This window comes from Prionailurus viverrinus, chromosome A3 (genome assembly GCF_022837055.1).
Source record: "Prionailurus viverrinus isolate Anna chromosome A3, UM_Priviv_1.0, whole genome shotgun sequence".
NCBI classification, from domain to species: Eukaryota; Metazoa; Chordata; class Mammalia; order Carnivora; family Felidae; genus Prionailurus; species Prionailurus viverrinus.
In genome coordinates, this window is record NC_062563.1 from 29,640,651 (window position 1) to 29,646,837 (window position 6,187).

A 6,187-nucleotide genomic window follows, 5' to 3' on the forward strand; every position below is an offset into this window, starting at 1 on the left:
ATCTCATGGTTCATGAGATTGAGCCTCAAGTCAGGCTCCATGTGGGAGGCCTCTCTGTCCCTCCCCTGCTGGTGCACACATGTGCACATGCACACGCACACACACACACACACACACACACACTCAAAATAAATAAACTTAAAAAGAAAAGCTACTAGAATAAGTGAATTTAGCAAAGTAACTAAATGTGTACATGGTCACCATTATGACAGAAGGTCCATATGAAAATATCAATTGTATTTCTCTGTACTAGAAATGAATGATCAGAAACAGAAATTTAAAAAGCAGCATCATTTAAAATTTTTTAAAAAGCCCTTAGACGTAAATCTGGCAAAAGATGTGAGAGATCGGTACGCTGATAATTACAAGATGTTGCTGAGAGATTTTTTTAATGTTTATTTATTTTTGAGAGAGAGAGAGAGACAAAGGGGCAGAGAGAGAGAGAGAGAGAGAGAGAGAGAATCCCAAGCAGGCTCTCCACTGTCAGTGCAGAGCTCCGCTCAGGGCTTGAACTCACAGACCATGAGATCATGACCTGAACCAAAATCAAGAGTCAGACACTTAAATGACTGAGCCTACCAGGTACCCCATTGCTGAGAGATTGTAAAGAAGACCTAAATAAATGAAGAGGTATATCTTGTTCATGAAATGGATAACTCAATATTGCTAAGATGTCAATTTTCCCCAAATTTATATTGTTCAATATAATCACAATAAAAATCCCAGAATTTTTTGTAGAAATAAGCTGATTTTAGTTTAGTTTAGTTTAGTTTAGTTTGAGAGACAGAGTGAGAGCAGAGCAAGAGAGAGAGAGAGTGCATGTGTGGGAGGGGGGAGAGAGAGAGATTGAGAGAGAGTGAGAGAGAGAGAGAATCCCAAGCAGGCTCTGAACTGTTAGCATAGAGCCAATGTGGGGCTCCAACTCACGAACTGTGAGATCATGACCTGAGCAGAAATCAAGAGTCAGACAGTTAACCGACTGAGCCATACAGGTACCCTGAGATAAGCTATTTTAAAACTCATACAGAAAGGTAAAGGATCTAGAATAGCCAAAGTAACTTCGATAAAGAAGAACAAAGATAACACTACCTAATTTACAGACTTATCATAAAGCGATAATAATCAAGAGAGAAAGGTGTTGGCATAAAGACAGACAAATAGATCAGTGGAACAGAGTATGGAGTCCAGAAATGGATCTATAAATATATGTACAACTGATTTTCGACAAAAGTGCAGCAAAGAGAATTTAGTGGAGAAATGATAGCCTTCAACAATAGTACTGGAATCATTGCATATTCATATGCCAAAAAAATTAATCACCTTGCACTATATACAAAAATTAATACAAAATAGATCACAGGGGGCGCCTGGGTGGCTCAGTCCATTAAACATCCAACTCTTGATCTTGGCTCAGGTCATGACCTCACGGTTTGCCAGTTCAAACCCCGCATCATGCTCTGTGCTGATGGCTGGAAGCTTGCTTGGGATTCTGTCTCTCCTTCTCTCTGCTCCTCCCCTGCTTGTGTGCTCTCTCTCTTTCTCAAAATAAAAATAAACTTAAAAAAATATTAAAAAAATAGATCACAGACCTACAAGTAAAACTCCAAACCTTCTAGAAGAAAACATACAGGAAAATAGTTGTGACCTTGAGTTAGGCAAAGATTTTTTAGATATGTCACCAAAAGTATAAACCCGAAATACTGCCCCTGATTAAAATTTAAATGGTCTCTTCTTCAAAAGACACTGCTAAGAAAAAGACAAGCCACAGAACGAAAAAGTATTGGTAAACCACCCATCTGATAAAGGACTTGAATCCAGAATAAAGAGTTTTCAAAGCTTGAGAAGTTTTAAAAAGGGGGGAGGGGGAGGGGAGGGAGGAGCAGAGGAACAATTTGAACCGAAACTTTACCAAAGAAGATAAATAGATTGGCAATAAACACAGGAAAAGAAGCTGAACTTCATTAGTCATTACGGAAATGCCAATTAAAACCACATCACCCACGTATTGTAATACGTAATATTAGGAAGACTAATACCAAGTGTTGGTGAATATGTGGAGGAACTATATCCCTCATGCACTGCTAGTGTGAATATAAAATGGGACATCCACTATGGGAGAATCTTTGTCAGTTTCTTAACAGTTAAACATACAGGGGCGCCATGGTGGCTCAGTTGGTTAAGCGTCCGATTCTCAATTTTGGCTCGCGGTTCTCAAGGTTCGTGAGTTTGAGCCCACGTCAGGCTCTGCGCTGAGCGTGCAGAGCCTACTTGGGATTCTCCCTCTGCCCCTCCACTGCTAGTGCTCGCTCACTCTCACTCTCAAAATAAATTAAAAATAAACATTAAGAAAAAAGAATATATTAATAAAAATAAATAAATAAAAGTTAAACATACATCTACTGTATGATTCAGTCATTTCATTCTAGGTATCAGAAATGAAAACATGTGCCCATTGGGGACTGTGGGTGGCTCAGTCAGTTGAGCATCTGACTCTTGGTTTCAGCTTAGGTCATGATCTCATGGTTTGTGGGTTCGAGCCCCGTGTGGGGCTCTGAGCTGACAGCACGGAGCCTGTTTGGGATTCTCTCTCCCTCTCTCTCTGCCCCATCCCTGCTCGCACCCTCTCTCTAAAAATAAATAAAGTTTAGGGGCGCCTGGGTGGCGCAGTCGGTTAAGCGTCCGACTTCAGCCAGGTCACGATCTCGCGGTCCGTGAGTATGAGCCCCGCGTCAGGCTCTGGGCTGATGGCTCAGAGCCTGGAGCCTGTTTCCGATTCTGTGTCTCCCTCTCTGTCTGCCCCTCCCCCGTTCATGCTCTGTCTCTCTCTGTCCCAAAAATAAATAAACGTTGAAAAAAAAATTAAAAAAAAAATAATAAAAATAAAAATAAATAAAGTTTAAAATTTTTTTAAAGAAGTGAAAACATATGTCCATACAAAGATTTGTACATAAATGTTCATAGCAGCTTTATTTGCAATAGGCAATAACTAAAAATAACTCAAATGTCCATCAACAGGTGAATGGGTAAACATTGGTACAGCCACAGACTCAGCTGTAAAAAATGAGGTACTGATACACATAACATGAATTTGCATGTTTTTCCTTTTATCCCACTAATTAGGCTGAATGAAAGCCAGATTAAATGGGCACCTAGTTAACTCAGTACGTTAAGTATCCAACTCTTGATTTCGGCTCAGGTCATGATCTCATGGTTCATGAGATTGAGCCCTGCATGGGGCTCCACGCTGAGTTTGGAGCCTGCTTGGGATTCTCTCTCTCCCTCTCTCTCTGCCCCTCCCCCACTTATGTACACGTGCATGCTCTCTCTCAAAATAAACTTTGAAAAAAGGAAGCCAGATTTTACTTATTTATTTATTTATGTTAAATTTTTTTTTTTTTTAACGTTTATTTATTTTTGAGACAGAGAGAGACAGAGCATGAACAGGGGAGGGTCAGAGAGAGGGAGACACAGAATCCGAAGCAGGCTCCAGGCTCTGAGCTGTCAGCACAGAGCCCGACGCGGGGCTCGAACTCACAGACCGTGAGATCATGACCTGAGCTGAAGTCGGCCGCACAACCGACTGAGCCACCCAGGTGCCCCGGAAGCCAGATTTAAAAAAAAGAGTGCCTATTTAATGATTCCATTTACGTAAAATTCTGGGAAGTGCAAACTGACCTATAGTAACAGAAAGCAGATCAGTATCAATGGTTCCTTGGTGTTGGAAGGAGGGAGATGTGAGGTTGTGGGGAGAGAAAGAAGGAAGGGTTCATAAAGAGGCAAGATACATTTCATTATCTTGATTGTGCTGATGGCTTCATGAATGCATGTCAAAATTTGTCAAATTATACATTTTAAATATATGCAGTTTATTGTCTGTCAGTTACATCTCAATAAAGCAAGGTTTTTGTTTTTTGTTTTTTTTTTTTTAAGCGTAGGTCCATTTCGTGCAGAGTTTATCTTTTACCAGTGTACATGGTAGGGGTACTTAAACACTGAGATGAAGTCAACATGCAAGGAACTGGAAAGCAAGCGATCTGCTTTTGTTGGGAAAATTCCAGTTTGGTTAAAACGTTTTGAAAAAAAAATTCCACTGATTTTCTTTTCTCGAAACACTTACTTTCCTTGGAAAATAAAGACTGGCATCACAGCTGACGTGCTTATGTATCTTTTACTCCTTTCAGGACTACCTAAGTATGGCAAAGGAAAGGATATTGGAACCATTCTTTAAAAACCAAGATTCCATGAATGAGAGGGAGCCTGTGTAAGATGGCCTGCTAAACGTGAATGGGTTTTGAGACAATGAAGTTTGGGTTCTGCCATGCTTAAGTAGCAAATAGTGTGCCTACGTACTGGAGAAACACAAGATTTTCATCATTTTTATATCTCAAAGGTCAGGAAACAATTTAAATGTATGTAATGACATGTATGTGGCTGTTGTTTTAAGTTTCTTGCTTCCTAGTCACAACTGAATAAAACCTATACCAGGGAAGTATCTTGTACTATATGCTTATGTGATCAACTGAAAATAAAATAGTTTATCTCCATTATACTCTTGTGATAGATTTCAAGTCTATGTTAAGTGAAGGAAAGGTTATGACACATAACCGTGGGCGGTGGGAGCTACGTAGTGAGATGGGGTGATTAGAAATGCAGGGGGTAGAATGACTAGGATATGAAGCACACTGAACAGTCTCAAGGTTGCTAACAGAGAGTTCCAGAATTGGGATGGGATTTGAAGGGAGTGGAAAAGCCTAGGGAAGGATTGATAGGGAAGGTAACAAGGAGTTTTTAGAGGACAAGATGGCAAGCAACAGAGAGGGCCAGGTGAGACTGGGTAACTCACTCTTTTCTTATGTCAGTCAGTCCAGGTGGACAGTTTTCTCCAGCAACACTGAGAAGTTCCAGAATCAGAGGTGCAAAAGTGTCCAGAGGAAAGGGTTTTGTGGAAAGGCAGGAAAGAGTAGGCAAACCAGGTGCAGGTCTGCTCCAAGGATGGGTTTTTATTAACAAAAATAAGTTTTCTGAGAAAAAAATCTAAAATCTTACCTCCCTAACACAAGGGTTTCTTTCATTTTAGTAGGTTCCTTTCCATCTTACATCTATACCAAAGAAAAGCAAGTTTATTTGTATCTTTCAATTCTCAACTACCCTTGCTCTCAAAAGCGTATTAACTCACATTGTCTGTACCAGTTTCCCCAGCACCAGCGGGCTAACTTAATAGCTTCCTTTCTTTTGCACTTAGTTGATTGTCATCAATGACCAACACTTTTCTAGTCTGCTCTCATCTCCTTTTGTGTGAGATACGATCTCCTTTGCCATGATAAAATTTTAATAACAAGTGTGGAAACTCAATACAAGAAATCTGTGTCTCTCTCTTCCACCCAATTCTCCTTCACAATGATTTAGCGGGTCTCCATCACCTTCTTCTCCTGTCTTACACCACCTGTCAGCCTACTGTCATGCTCCATCCCCCAACCCCGGGACACCCACCCATGTTCCCATATGGCCCACACTCCACCCTTGATGCTTAGGAGAGTCACAAACCTAGGTTCAACACCACTTGTCGAGGCTGAAACCCTGTACTCTTTAACTTACAGAGTTTGGCACAGCCTCTAACCGCCCCCCCCCCCCACCCCCACACCTTGGAATTCTCCCTCAGCTCCTCCTCTGCTGCCACCTTCCCCCAACCAAAGAAGTTGGTCTGTGTTCAGTTTGCTCCCATTGCGCAATATGTCTATTAAGTAACGGATTTCTAATCAGCCTTCCACTGGAGTCTGGAAGCTTCTCGTTTAACAGTTCGAACCACTTAATGAGTGTCCACTCTGTGCCAAGAATTGTGCAGATAACTGAGGGACGTGTATGTGCTCAGAAATAAACGAATGCTGAAGGCATTAAGACCGGGAAATATGGGTGAGAACTAGCCACATCCAAAATTCCTAATATTGACAATTGCAACTCAGCCCTTGTTATTTTCCAATCCCAAAGAGCAGCTGACAACAGGAGACCCCTCCAGGATCTTTAAGCACACCTGTGTTCTGGTAAGGGTGGAAATGAGTGTGTGAGATAGCAAGAACACATTCGATGATTTTTAAATAGTATGAGGTGAGAGGTGAAAGGTTCAAGGTTGGAGAGGATCCAGAGGCAGCTCCCCAACCCATGAGATCATGGTTTGGGAGACCAATTCCCT